Source organism: Canis lupus, chromosome 21 (genome assembly GCF_048164855.1).
Source record: "Canis lupus baileyi chromosome 21, mCanLup2.hap1, whole genome shotgun sequence".
NCBI classification, from domain to species: Eukaryota; Metazoa; Chordata; class Mammalia; order Carnivora; family Canidae; genus Canis; species Canis lupus.
Window position 1 is genome coordinate 14,014,406 of NC_132858.1, and position 14,822 is coordinate 14,029,227.

Sequence of the window (14,822 nt, forward strand, 5' to 3'; positions counted from 1 at the left end):
CCATTTTTTGAAGTTATTTTATTGTTTTGAAGAAGTAACATATGCACATGGTAGAGAACTCGAAGGTACAGAAAGGGACACGGCTGCCCAGTTCCTCTTCCAAAGGCTACCCTCCCTGTTACCTGATGCTTGTGCATTTTTCTAGATAGTCTGAGCAGACACAAAAATAAAGGCAGCTATATTATTTTTTAAATTTTACACGGAAGGTAGCATACTAAACACATTCCACCTCTCTCTGGTTTTATTTTTCCCTTAAATCCATTCCATGCTCAGACATAGAGAGTTACCTTTGTTCTTTTTAATGACTGTATAGTATTTCACTATTTGAATGGATTGTGATTTTTTTTTTTAAGTAAGCTCTGTGCTGAACATGGGGCTTGAACTCACAACCACGAGATCGAGAGTCACATGCTCCACAGACTAAGCCAGCCAGGTGCCCCTCGACAGTGATATTTATAAATCATGAGAGACCTCATTCATATAAAAGAGTGCTCAAAATATTTCTGTATAGTTTAAGGAGTAATTATAAAGCTAACACTTGGGACGCCTGGGTGTCTCAGTTCGTTAAGCATCTGACACTTGAACTCAGCTCAGGTCTTGATCTTAGCTCAGGTCTTGATCTTAGGGTTGTGAGTTCAAGCCCCGCATCAGGCTCTGAGTGTGGAGCCTATTTTTTAAAAAAGCTAAAGCTTATGTACCCACCATCCAGGTCAAGAAGTAAAACATCTCCAACACTCCAGAAACATCCCTCAAATGTCCTCTTACAGATCTCTCCCTCTGAAGAAATAACATTGTCCTAACTTTTTCGGTCATTATTTCCTCACTTTTCTTTATAGTTTTACCACTTTTGTAAACATCTTTATAGTTTAGTTTTTTATTGTAACACATTTTAATCTCAAATAAAAAAAATAGGTAAATATTCTTTAGGGTCCTACTTCTTTTTCCCATCATCGGGTTACATGTAGCTGTGGTTCATTTCCATTGAGCATAGTTATCCTGTTGTTTAAAAATGTATTTATTTAAACAGTCTCCTGGAAGGACAGTCAGGTTGTTTCCAGTCTTTTGCTATTACAAATCATAACACAATCAATAAAATTTGCTAGTTTACAACACATATGCAAGCTAGGTCTAGGATAAATTCACCAAAGATTGAAAAGATGGCTCAAAGGTACTTTTTTTTTTTTTTCCAGAGAAACTAGAGGAGAATATAGGGAAGGTTTGAATTACATGTTTCCTGGGCTGGATGGACTTGTACCACTGGCTCAGGATGTCTGCTCTCATGCTTTTAAGTGTGCTTGTCTCTAAAAAAAAGCACCTTTGATGATGAATAACAAAACATATTTTTCTGCCTCAGATGAAAACAATGTAGGAGAAAGACCTACTGTGGAAGTAAATGTTTGAAGGGAAATTAAAATGCTATAAATTCTCCTTTTTCTATATTTAATTCATCAAGGTTAATGTTGACAGTTAAGAGATTGGTACTGGAGGGGCGCCGGGTGGCTCAGTAGGTTACGTGTATGACTTTGGCACAGGTCATGATCTTGGGGTCCTGGGATAGAGCTCCATGTCAGACTCCCTGCTCAGCAAGGAGCCTGCTTCTTCCTCTCCCTCTGCCCCTCCCCTATCATGCTCTCACGTGCCCTCTCTCTCTCTCAAATAAATGGATAGAATCTTTTTTTTTTTTTTAAGACTTTAGTTTTTATTATTTGAGAGAGAGAGAGCTTGCATGAACAGGGGCTCCAACCCAGGACCCTGAGATCATGACCTAAGCTGAAGGCAGATGCTTAACTGACTGAGCCCCCCAGGTGCCCCAATGGATAGAGTCTTTCTTTCTTTCTTCCTTTCTTCCTTTCTTTCTTCCTTCCTTCCTTTCTTTCTTTCTTTCTTTCTTTCTTTCTTTTTTTTGGATAGAGTCTTTAAAGAAAAAAAACATTTAATAAAAAATTAAGAAAGTCACAACTAAATACAGGCTGAGTCAGAAACCCTTATGACCTCCCTTTAGGCACTAGTAAATCGTGTCAAAAGTTACCTGAAATTGAAATTAAAAGCCCTTCAATTCTAAAATGTCTATGAAAATGACGTAGCTCTCATATCTTAAGTCATTGGGAAAAAGACCACAAGATTTATTTAGATTTCATAACATAGGTGGACAGAGATTCTTGACTCCCTTCTTTTGATGTCAAAAGAAATATATACTTTTCACCGAGTTATAATTGACACAGACTATTATATTCGTTTAGTTGTACTGCATTTTAAATCTTGACGTGGAGACATTGTCATATTGCCCTCAATCAAAGTGGTACCACTTACCCTCCTCCTACCAGCAGCGCATGACAGTGCTTTCTCCCACTCCATTGGACAAGTGGGCAGCCTGTGGAGTGACAGGGAGGCCGGGCAGCCCTTTGCCCTCACAGGACTGGGCTGCTGAGGGGGGTAGGCTGGGTGCTATTGCAATCTCAGGGTAAGCCGGCAACAGGAAACGTGGGTGCTGCGTCCTAGAAGCTGAATCTCTACAGAGGGGGACATGACCTCTGAACTCGCAGAGCCCTTCACCTCAGCTCAAAAGAACTCTAAAATAAGGGAAAGGCACCCCTCCCTACTTTCCCAGCCACTGGTCCCTACAGGGAGTGACAGAGTATGTGGGAAAGCTCAGGCCTCAGCCCGACACCTGGGAAAGTTAGCCCAAAGGAGCTGAGCCTGTGTATAGAAATGGCCGTCTTGCAACTTCCTCTCATGGTTGAGACACTGGGGGAGGCTCCTTGGGCCCCAGCCTGCGCTGCCGGGGCCCCTCAGAGCTCCCCAGCTCTGGTCAGAGCACTGGGCTGGCTCTTCAGTGCATGAGGACCTCCAACAAATACGTACCCAAGGCCTCTGTGGGCCAGGCACCCCACAGAGGCCGAGACTCCTACCCTCGTGAGGCTTGTTCTTGAGCGAGCAGGGGAGACAGGGACGAGCAGGTGTTTGAGAACCCTTCCCTGCAGGTTAGAAGGGGGACAAGTGCTATAGGAGAAGAGTGGCCCGCTGGGTAAGGAGCAGTGGGCAGGGCAGGCCTTGAGGGGAAGGGGACATCTGAACCAACTCTGGAAGCAAGTGAGGAGCAAGCTAGCAGACAAGCTCCAGGCGGGACCCCAGCCTGCACAAAATGTGAACCAGGAACAGCAGGGGGCTGGTGTGAGGTCAGAGGAGAGAGGCTGTGGGCTGGGGCAGGTAGGGCCCTAGGGCCAGAGCTCGTGTGTGAAATTTCGCTTTGACTCTGAGTGAAACAGAGGTGACACTGCAGGCGGGGTACATTCTTGTTCACATCTGAAGTTGGTGCCATTGTCATCCCCGTGGTACAGATGAGGACACTGAGGCTCAGAAGTGGCCCATGACCCGCACACGCTGGCTCAGCCGATCTGTGGCCCGAGAGAGGCTTAATCCGGCATCTGCCTGAGACCCCGGCCCCGACCCACAGCAGGTGCTCAGAAAGCCCTCGTGGGGCCATGACAGGGGCCAGGGGGAAAGAGCCAGCATTTGTTCTCACCTGAGCGCCTACTGTCTACCTGCATTAACTCCACCCTCGGGTATTTATTACCAGGCCCATCTTATGGACATGGATGAGTGAAATGAGGCTCGGGTGGCTGGGGGGCACATGCAAGGACACACAGCTGGTGACACACAGCTGGGGAGCAGATGGGAGGTATCGACTGTGGCTCTGGGGCCACTGTCCCTTCAAGTTTCTCCCATGGGTATTTCCCGACCTAAAAATCTTCCTTAGTTCTTGCTTGTCCACAGGCTGCAGTCTAAAGCTCCGAGACCTCTGCTAGAGCCCCTGACACCCAGGATCCCAGGGTCAGCCCATCTTGCCCCCCTCCCCAACCCACATGGACCAGCCCCAGCCCCACCTCTAGCCAAAAGAGACTACCCAACATTCCCAGAACCTCTTTCTCAATCTCCCAGGCCTTGCTCACAGGCCCATCCCTCCACACCCAAAGCCTCAGCTCTCACAGGCCTCTCCTCCTCCGGGGTGCCCCCCTAGACACACCCCTCTTGTTTACCTCCATCTCTCCCCAGCTCCCCCCAACCCCATCTCTCCTCTTACTCTGTACCAGCCCTCCCGCCTCCACCATCCTCAGCGCCCCAGCCCCAGAAGCCAAGAGGCACAGCTCTCCAGAGTAGCCCGACTTCTTCTAAAGCCTGAATCTCGGCCACCCCTCCTCACCCCTGTCTCCTGCTGACCAGGCCTGCAGACTGGGAGCTTACCTCCTGGCCACATCACTCAGACTCCGGCACCTCAAACCCACCGCCACCCACAGCGACTTCCTTCTGCTCACCACGGGCAGCACCCCCCCACCACCTCTGCCCTACTCGCTCACTGAGGACAGGATGGCTTCCCCTGCAGGCATAGGCCCAGTCCTCTATGGAGCCCCTGTCACCGACTTCTATCTAGGTACCCCTGGATCCTTCCCCACCGCTGGCTGGGTGGCCTCTGTTCCTCAAGGCCTCAAGTTCCTTCCCCTCAAGGAAGCTCAAACAACTCAGTCCTATAGAGGGACCAACAGGACCCACCTCCCAGAATTGTTCAAAGGACAGAAAGAGATAATCTGTGTAAGTCTTTACCTGACATACAGAAGGGGTTCATTTAGTGCCCATTTCCCTCACTGGCCTCCACACACCTTTACTGAGCCCTGTGGAGGTTAGGAGGGTGGCTCTGGAGACCTTGATATGAATCCTGTCCCTGTTCTTCATCCTCTGTGTGGCTGAGGGCAAGTCACTTCTCAGAGCCTCAGTGTCCCCATCTGTAAAATGGGGGCAATCATAGGCAGCACCTCACAGGGTTGTGAGAATTCAGTGAGATAGGAGGTATGATGTTCCTGTGCAAAGTGCATGCCCGGTGTCCCTCCAGAGGGACGAAGGCTCAGCCCTGGCCCTGAAGGCTCATCATCCCAGCAGAGCTCCCCTCCCTTTTTCCTCTTTGGGAAAACAGAAATGCGGGGAGCAGGGGAGCTGTTGGAGGTGAACCCCAAGATAGCTGTGCCCCTCCCTCCTCTGTCCCACAGCACTTCTCTCTCACCCTCCCTGTGTGGGCAACCAGCTCCCAGGAAGAGAAAGCCAGACCGAAAGGGGGCCCAGGTCGGGAGCAGGGACCCTGTGAAAGAAGAAGGAAAGGTAGTAATCACACAGCCACCATCGTGGCCCAAGCACATTGGACCTCTAGAGCAAGGCTAGAGGACAGGGACGGTCTCCATTTCACAGGGAGGAATGGGGCTCAGCACAGGCATCCTCCAGGTCACGGAGTAGAGGGGGCTGGACTCAGGACCAGACCCAAAGCCTGTGCTCTCAGCCCGGAGCTGCCCAGTGTGTGTGCCGAGTCCTGGGGAAGGGGTGTCAGTGCCCATGATGGGAGGGCCCTGGTGGAGGAGTGGCGGGGGGCAACTTTGACTTCCAAGCTGTGAGCCCCAAGGCCAAGGTGAGGCCACCCGGGGGTTTCACTCAGGTGGGGGTGGGGGCAGCCTGGGCTACGGAGCAGAGGGCACGGTGCCTGGAAGGAGTTAACTGCATGAGGGGCCTGAGTGAATCAGAGGCTCCGCAGGCTGCATTGGAAATTCCCTGTGCATGGCGTGTGGTCACCCAGAAAAGGGAAATGGTGCTTTTCGGAGCAGGGGACGGCGGGGGCTGGAGACCGGGAGCAGACACCCGCCCGGGTGGGGCTGGCGAGGGTGTCGTGACCAAAGACGCCTGGCCGCAGGCTCCGCTTAGGCCCTGGGTGGGAGAAGGGAGGTGAGGGGCCGCCAGACCAGGCCAGGCCTGGTCATTCTATGCTGTGCCCACGGGCCCTGAGGGATGGGTAGGAGTTTTCCGGGCCCAGAGGAAGGAAGGGCACTCAGGCCGTGGGAACCACTGGCACCAAAGCATAGGGGTGTGACTCAGCATGAGAGTCTGTCCCCATGCTTTTTCTGGGGAACTTGTCCCTGTCCTTCGGGTCCCATCCCCAGTGATACCCCTTCCCACCCTAGGAAACACCATCCCTCCCTTTCCCTGTCCCAAGGTCTCCGTTTCCTTCTGGGAGCTCTCAGAATCCTAGAACTCAACTGTCTTCTCCACAGGACTATGGCCAGGGGCCAAATCCTAGCTTCAGAGACAGCTTGCACCCAGCACAGAGCTGGCACCAAGAAGGGGCTTGGTGGCTCTGAAATGAAAATGACCCTGAAGGCTCAGAGAGGTTGGGAGAAACTCAAGCAGCCAGCTGGCTCTGGCTGAGTAGGGTTCGGGCTTGGGCTTTTGCCTCAGCTGGGACTTGGCAGGAGAGAAGAAACCGGGCAGGCATTCTTCCCTCAGAGCCGGGCAGGGGCACTAGGCCCTGACAACTGTGCCGTCCAAAGCCTGCTTCCCTCTCAAGCACCAGGCCAGCCCTGCTCTTGCCCTTGTCACAGTGCTAGGAGACTTCCGTAGCGTGACCAGGGAGATGGGGTCACAAGAGGCAGTCAGGGAGAGAAGGGGACAGGTCTCGAATCTCAATCCAGACACTTTGGAGCTGCGTGGCCTTGTACGCATGGCTTCGCCTCTGAGCTTTGGCTTCCACTTAGTGACGGAGGTGGTGGCATAGGCTTGTTCTGGGGACAGAAAGAACTGATGGTGTCAACTGTAAACCTCCACACCAACATGACAGGTTCATCTGTTCCTAGTAAGGAGTGTTGATCCTGTTACCGGTTGACTGTCCTCGGAGCAGGACCTTCCGGCCTGCCAGGTCCCAAGCAGGGTGTGCTGTGGCCTCAGGCCTGGTGTCAGCCTGTCCCAGTCAGCTCTGTGCCCCACACCAGCCCAGAGAGTGAGTGGAAACTCGGCTGGAGGAGAGGAGTGGCGGGGTCCTCCGGTCCAGAAACACGCTGTCTGGAGTCCCCAGGAGCCCAGAGTACCCCTGGGCTCGGGGGGAGGTTTCAGGGTGCCCGAGGAAGCCTTCCTCAGGAGGGATGGGCATCGCGGTGGCGGCCATTGGCGCTGGAGCTTTTCCAAGCACGAAGGGGAACCGAGAAGTGTGGGAATGGGCCTCGGGCAGGCCCAAGTGGGCTGGGCCCGTGTGGGAGGGGCCGCTCCAGCCAGTCCAGGCTGTTGGGGTCCCGGGGGTGAAGAGGAGAAGGGGACCCGCTGGCCTGGGCCTGTGCGCTTGGGGGTGACCGTGAGGGGTTGGCAGGTTGTCCAGACCAGCGGGCTGGGCAGTGGGAGGTGGGGAGCGGTGTTGGGGAAGGAAAGAGGAAGCCATGGGGAGAGGGGGATGGGGCTGCTGGGGATGGAGTGGGAGTGGGGGCTGGGGGCCTGGAGCCACTTCGCCGCAGCCACTTCGTTTCTCCTGGTTTCGGTTTGTAAATAGCTGCTGGCTCCGTGCAGGCGGGATGGGCCCTGCCCCTTCTGTGGCCTGTGTCCAGGGCGGCCCAGGTCTGAGTAGCCGCAGATGCTCAGACTCTGGATGTGAGGACCCTAGGAGGCCTCGAGGCTGGCCTGGCTTTCCACCCAGGTGGGCAGGTTCGGTGGGCCCAGCCCTGGGCAGCCCGGACCTGTGGTCACTGAGGTAATGCAGCTGGGACAGAACTTGATGACTTGGCCACATTGGGCTTATTTATAACTGGGCCTCCGTGGGCAGAAGCAGCTGCTGAGCCGCCAACTCAGCACTTGGGCTGGCCCAGTAGGCAGGGGACAGGCCAGTAGGGCCCTCAGTCCGGGCCTCGGGCTCTTGGGGTCTCAAGGCCTTTGTGGCTGGAACCAGTCCTTGTGCTTTCTGCATTATCAAAGCCTTGAGATTTAGGGGTTCTACTCGCAAGGTGGGCATCTCAAGACCTCCTAGACCAAGAGGGTATCTGAACTCAGTCAGTGGACTGGTCGGTTCCCAGGGGGCTCATGCCTTGGCCTTCCTGCAAAGAAACTCTTCTTCCAGAGGTCAGGCACCGTCAGCAAACTCAACAAGAAGCAAAGTCATCTCCCCTCCCCTTCTCGCAATAGCCGTGCTTAAAAAAAAACAAGATGCATTCGGGAAGAAGGCGATGCCAGCTCCTGTGGCCTGGCCCCAGTGGTGGTACCTGACACAGGAGGAATGATGTGGGTCCCTCCTGGGCCTCCCATTGTCGCACCACATGGTACCCAGCTCCTGTTTGGACAGGAAGCCCTGGCCCTGCCCCCACTCTCCCTCCAAAAGACCACTCATCTTTCTTCTAAGAATAGGAGGGCGGGGGGCGGGGGGCGGTCAGTCTCCTTCGCAAGTTTTGCAGGAATAAAGACATTCCTAAAATCTTCCTCCCACTTTGAATCATCCTGGATCAACTTTGTCACCTTCCACTCTGTCCCATCAACACCTGGTCTCCCAGACCTGGTCCTGGCCTTCCTACCTCTGACCTTTGTTCCAGTGTGGCCCCCTGCGTGGCAGGCCCTCTCCTCCCTTGTCTCTCCAAGTGCCCTCGATGTCAGGGCCTGTGCTAAGCCCTGCTCTGAGGGACCCAGCCTCAGTGCTTGTCTATCCCCCAAAGCAGAGGCTCTTGGAATATAAAATCCGAGGGTGATGTCAGAATTGGAGCAGAAACGGGTGAGAGATTTTAGATCATGGATGCCACAATCACTACACAAAAGAGGAAGCCAAAGCCTGGAGTAGGTCAGGGATGGCCAAAGCCCCTCAGTGAGCAAAGGATAGAGTTCAGACCAAAAACTACACGCCTGGACTCCTGGCCTAGAGCCTGAGCCCCGGACCTCTGACCTCCCAGGCCCCAGGCTGGCCTTGCATGATGGCCCCACCTGGCCCCTTCCACTCGGTGAGAGCTTCTGGGGATGGGAAGGATGGGGACCTGGTGTGGCGGGCACCTCAGGCCACCCACCGCCCAGGTGTGGGGCCTCAGATGGCAGGCCTTCTTAGGCCCCTCTGGGCAGGGTCGGGGTGCCCAGCCCAGAGCCGCCCGGGCCACAGCTGCCCCTGTTTCCACATCGGCAGTAGCAAGTCCGGCGCCTGAGAAAACAGGAAGCGCCCAGTCACCACAGGAAGCGTGTGTGCGCAGCCTCCCCACCCCCGGGCCATTGCAAAACGCCAACAGCCCCATTACCACAGGCACCACACAGTGGCGGGCAGAAACGCTCTGGCCACCAGGCCTGCCCGAAGAACCGGACAGACAGACTCCAGCCCTCACTTGCCTGGACCAGGCCACAGGGTGAATGTCCAGTGGTGGCCTGAGGAGCCCGGAGTCTCCTAGGGTTCAGGCCTCATGCCTTACTCTGGATTCTCAGCCCAACCCCAGGCCAGCCTAGGCTGGGCCTGCTTTGGCCATCCATAAATCAGAATATGGGGTCAGGGGTCAGAGGGAAGCCATTTCTCTGACCGGGTCGTTGGTGCTGGGGAACCCCGTGCCTGACCTTCAGACCTCACAGGGCCTGATCCCCAAGCCTCGCTGAGGCAGTTGGCCTAGATCCCGCCACCCCCACGACCCCAGCGAGCCATCTGCTGTCAAGTCCACACCTGCCACACCCTCTGCCCAGCCCCAGCCCTTCCCAACCCAGACTCTGCTGGCCTCTGGGGTCCTGCCCAGACTGGCCCTTAGGAGACCTGGGCCCTTCCTCATCCCACCCCATCTGCCCCGACTCACCTCCCATTTCTGGCCACCCGGCCTCAACCCTTGGAAGGAGATGGGAGTGCAGCAGTGCTGAGGCCCCGTGCCTGGGGAGGCCTGTGCTCCTCCGGCCCCGGGGACAGCAAGGAAAAGAGAAGAGAGCAGAGCATTTCATGGCTATAATAAATCAAAGGGGGAAGTCAGAGCAGGAGAAATAAGAAACTTCCCTACCCTGGGCACAGGGACCTGCCAGGCAGCAGCCCCCGGCTCCCCACGGCCTTCCCTCCTCCCTCCTGCCTCCCTGGCCAGGGCCCAGATCTGGCACTGGCTCCTCAGGCCTAGGGACCCCACCTGCCCAGAGCCTCCTGGGCACCCAACAACCCTTCTCGCTGAGCACCCTAAGTTAGGTACCGCTAGGGCTGGGGCCTCAGTTTCCTCCTCACGTACACAGAAATCCCCGGGGTGTGTGCTGGTTTAGAGTGAACGGTCAGGCTGTGAAGCAGAGTGGGGCTGAAGACGGCAATGCCCGTCTGGACAGGACAAAGGGATGACGGAGATGAAGGGAGGGGGAGGCATTCTGGGAATTCCTGAGGGACAGCCAGGCTCTGCTGGACAAACATCTGTGAGAGGAGACAGAGGACCCAGCCAAGAGGCAGGAGGACATAGCAGAGGTGGGGAGAGCCCGAGACGGTGAGGGCAGGCAGGGCCCTGGCCTGAACGCAGCTCCTGCACCCTCTCCAACCAGACCCAGGGGCCCAGGGCCTGGGGGCCACTGTTTGCACCCCATCATGTCTTCCTGAAGTGTCCACTCACCATAGAAACGGAGAAGGGAAACGTTTTCTTTTTTTCCTCCCACCCCCGGGACACTTTTTTTAAAAGGCAGGGGGAGAGCTCACATATTAAAAAGGATGCAAATCTGTATGAATTTGTAAGATAAAATAAGGAATTTCGGAAACATTTTAGCTAGTTTCCAGGACGCTATGAGCCAAGCCCCCAGATACCCAGCAGAGCCTCCTCCAGCCCCTCTGCCACTGGGGTGCCTTGTAGACGACACTCAGGATGCCTCCACCTGAAGCCCTCCTGAGACGGTGTGCTCACTCCCAGGGGTCTCTGCTCTCCCTGGAAGCACATTCTCCCCAGCCTTGGTCTCCAGATGATGTCTCCCAGACAGCTGCCAGCCTGTAGCTCAGGTTGAGGGGAGTGTGGCAGGGTCTGGGATCCCTCTGAGCCTCTGAGATCACGCTGCTTCACTCACAACCTTTTCAGGCAGATAAGATAAGAAAGTGGCTGTGACTGTTGGGAGTCTGGGCTGCAGGGCCAGACAGCTCCGACAGCCTGCAGCGCCTGCCCCTGGCCAGGTGATCTCACCTCCCACTCAGGTTCCCTACTTGGAAAATGCCTACCTTGCAAATCTGCAAAGAAAGACAAAGAGGGTCATGGAATGACCTCAGGGTGATGGTGGGGCCTGTCTCACACAGCGGCCACTGCTCCCATCTCCTCCCAGAGGCACCTACTTCCTCCCTCCTTTCCTTTTCACCTGCCTGAGGTGGGGTGAGAACCTCTGCTCCTGCCTCTTCTCTGCACCCACAGGGCCCCTGGCCTAGCTCTGACCTGTCCTGATCTGGGAGAGTGTGAGAGCTGGGGTTCCCAGCCCTACTGCAAGGCACTCCCTCCGTGGGACGAGACCTTGGAGCCCCAAACTCTCGCCCTGCCAGGACTCCCCACTGCTGTTTACACACCCCCTGCTCTCATGCAACACCCCACTTCCATCTGCAGATAGCCGCAACGGTCTGAACAACCAGCGGCATCCCCTAGGCGCCTTACACACGTAACTGCGGGTATTTTTCCCCGCATTTGAAATGTGGAAAAACCGAGGCTCAGAGGGGAGGAAGGTCAGCTGGCCAGAAAAAAGAGCAGCTCTGAGATGAGAACTCATCTGTTCTCATCTGTCTGCTAACCGGGTGGAAATCCTGCACAGACCATGAGGCAAAGCAGTACGTCTTTGTTTGGAAAAAGACTGAGCCTTTTGGGGTGTCACTGCTGCCCACGCCCATGGTCATGGCCTATTCTCAGCGCCCCCTGCTCTGTTTCCATCACAAGTCTCTTGAATCTCCTGATCCAGGTTGTAGGATGTCAGAGTTGGAAAGGTTCCAGCCTCGGGTGCCCCCGAGAGCAGAGACATCGTAAAAGTCAGAAAGGTGAGCAATCTCCTGAATCGAACGCTCCGCTTGGTTCCCTGTCTGGGGCATGCACACCTATAGCAGGGGCCCTTAACTCTCTGGGGAGAAAGTCCCAGGGGAGCAATGTTCCCTGGTAGCAGCAAGGCACTGGTGCCAGACATTGAAGGGTTTTAATGTCAGCTCTACAACAGAGACCACCCCTGAGCAAGGGACTTATCCCTAAAATGGAAAGAAAAATGCCTCTTGGCCTGAAGATTTCACAGAAGGAAAATTTGTTTCTAAAAGCCAACGGCTCAGCCCCTCTTCATGCATGGTCTCATGCAGCCTCGTAACAGCTCTGGCAGCTTGGTACGATTATTATTATTCCCATTTTACAGATGAGGAATCTGAGGTGAACGAGTCTTCCCGAGGTCACACAGCCCTAGTCCTGTGTAACTGCAAGTCAGACACATTTGCACAGCCGCAGAGAGGTCCCTCTTCCTTCTCTCCTCGGAACAGTTGTTCTCAGCCACTGCCAACTCACCGGGCCAGGGGCCCTGACTGACAAATTCAACCATGACTGGATGGCCCTGCCCAGCTGTGGTGCAGTCCCCAAATGCCTGACTGCCCTTGCTCTTGGGTTGGGCTTGCGGATGGCTTCCTGGGCACGCAAGGGGTTGGGACCAGCTGCAGCGGGGACTCCTCCAGGCGGGTCCCCAGCCATTTTGTTTGGGGCCACCGCACCCTGTAACCATGCTGGTGTCTGAGTCTCTCCCAGGGAGGTGCATTAAGTCCTTGCAGGGCACCTGAGGCAAGGAAAGGGGGAGGCAAGGAAAGGGGGAGGCCCCACTCGAGCTTCTCTCTTGTTGTGGCACCTTCCAAGGCCCGGGGAGAGGCCTCAGCAAACCTGTATTGTGATTTTGGAGTCTTTTTCTTAAAGAGGACCTCAAATTTTGTTTTTTTTTTTTTGGGGGGGGGGGGTCCAAGTATACCCGACCAGCGGAGCAGGGACTTGGACCGAGGACCTCAAATTGTATAAGCCTCAGGCTCTAGGAAACCTAGCTCCGGCCCCAGGCTGGGGGCAGGGGGACGCCGTCCATCCTCGGCTCCACTTGCAGCGCGCTCCCTGGTCCTGGGACCTGAGGCGAGACCCGCTTCCCCGTGGAGGCAGGAGGCGGACGCCCAGCGGCGGGCGGGCCCAGCGGGGGGGGGGGGGCAGCGGGGGCGGGGAGAAGGCCCCGGGGTACTCCTCCTTGACGGAGGCCTCGGCCGCAGGGGGCTTTCGGCACTGGCGCCCGGTCCGTCTCCAAGCCCCGCGGAGTAAGTGGATCTCCTCCTGCCCCCACTTTCCAGCTGAGATAAATGAGGCTGGGAGCTGAAGGCGCGGGCCGAGCCCCCCGCCCCACGGCCCGCCGCCCCCGCGCCCCGGGGTCCCCGCCCAGGATGCCGAGCCCGGGCTGGGGGGCGCGGGGAACCGGGGCTGCGGGGCCGGGGCCGGGGGCGGGGGCGGGGGGCGGCGTCCCGCACTGTCTCACCGCAGCGCCGACCTCGGCGCTTATCTGCTCGCGCAGCTTCCGCCCCCGCCCAGCCCCCCGGCCCCCGGCCCCCGGCCCCGGCCTGCGGAGCCCCGCCCCGCCCCCGGGGAGCGCCGCGCGGCCGGCCGAGCGGAGAGGGGCCGGGCCCCCAGGTGAGGCGCCGGAAGTGATCGATGACTCGGGGGGGCGGGGGCTCCCGCGCCGAGGCCGCCTCCCGCCTCCGGGCCGCCGCCCCGGGCCTCGCGGGGCTCCCCGAAGCGGGCCGCCCCTGCCCGAGCTGGGAGGGAGGCGGCGAGGGGAGAGGAGCGGAGGAGCGGGGGCCCCGGGAGCCCCGGGCGCAGGAGGGGCGGCGGGGCGGTCTGCACCCGGGGCCGAGGGACCCGAGCCCCCCCCCCCCCCGCGCGCACGAGCGACGCCCATGGGCGCCCCTGGCACAGATGTGAGAGGGAAGAGAGAAGTGGAGGCACCTTGGAGAAAGTGAAAAGCCAGCCACAAAACGGAGGAGACGCCCGCCACGTGCAACCGGCAAAAGTTAAGCATCAAAAGTACCTAAAGAACTCTTGCGAGCGCATAAGGGGACCGGGGGGGGGGGGGGGCAACGAATCCGGCAGAAAAAAATGGGGAAAAGACGTGAACGGGCATTTTTAAGAAGAGGAAGCGCATGGGTGCCCTGAACATCTGAGAGATGCTCAAGCCCACCGAGCCGGGGGACTGCCTCGCCGTCGGGGTGGGATGCTGTTTTACACTCCTCGGAGCCGAAAGTTAGCAGCGCGGCACCAAGTGTGGTGGAAGAGGTGGAGCCGCGCGATCTCCAGAGCCTCGCTAGTCCGCAACCCTGTAACCACCGGAGAAAACAATCTGGCCTTATCTTGTAAAGCGGAGGCCCGGCCGACCCACCCCACTTCACCCCTACGGGCCTAAAATCAGGAGAGGCCTGGCGCGTCCTCCAGGAGACCCCGGGCAAGAACTTTCAAAGCTGCTCTGTCCTTCATAGCAAAAGTCTCCGAGTAACCCACGAGTCCACCAGCAAGAGAGTGGGTAAATCAGTTCCAGCGGATTTATCCACACAGCGGCACACGGTTCAGGGCTTAAGCAAGCAAATGAGCCAATTTCACATAATAACAGGAGTGAATCTTAGTACCATAATGTTCAGTGAAAAAGCCAGTCCCAGAAAACAAATATCCTTCCTCTGAAGCTCCAAATCAAGCCAAACCATATCTCTACAAATAGCAATGTTGGTTCCTTCCTTTTAATACTTTTGTTATTAGGAGATGACAAAAGACTTAAGAGTAAGTCTGAGAAATTATGAGAACTGGTAAAAAAAAAAAAAAAAAAAAGTAGTTGGTTTACCAGGTATCAAAGGAATACATAAAAATAATTTGCCTTCCTGTGGGCTATCAATAAATCGTCCAGAATGTAGTGGGAAATATCCTGTTCAAAATATCTGCAAAGGGGATCCCTGGGTGGCGCAGCGGTTTGGCGCCTGCCTTTGGCCCAGGGCGTGATCCTGGAGCCCCGGGATCGAATCCCACGTCGGGCTCCCGGTGCATGGAGCCTGCTTCTCCCTC

The 14,822-nt window shown here is 56.3% G+C and overlaps 1 long non-coding RNA gene across 2 annotated transcripts in view; it reads right to left on the minus strand.

Annotated features, from left to right (window-relative positions):
- LOC140612747 (uncharacterized) overlaps positions 1-14,822 on the minus strand; it is a 20,692-nt gene continuing 5,870 nt past the window's right edge. The window contains exons 2-4 of one of the 2 annotated variants that reach the window (XR_012013902.1): positions 10,630-10,818; positions 9,597-9,737; positions 1-8,965 (exon numbers count right to left, since the gene is read on the minus strand). This is a non-coding gene — a long non-coding RNA (uncharacterized lncRNA). The remainder of the gene's footprint in view (positions 8,966-9,596; positions 9,738-10,629; positions 10,819-14,822) is intronic. The other variant, XR_012013901.1, reaches the window with a different exon arrangement.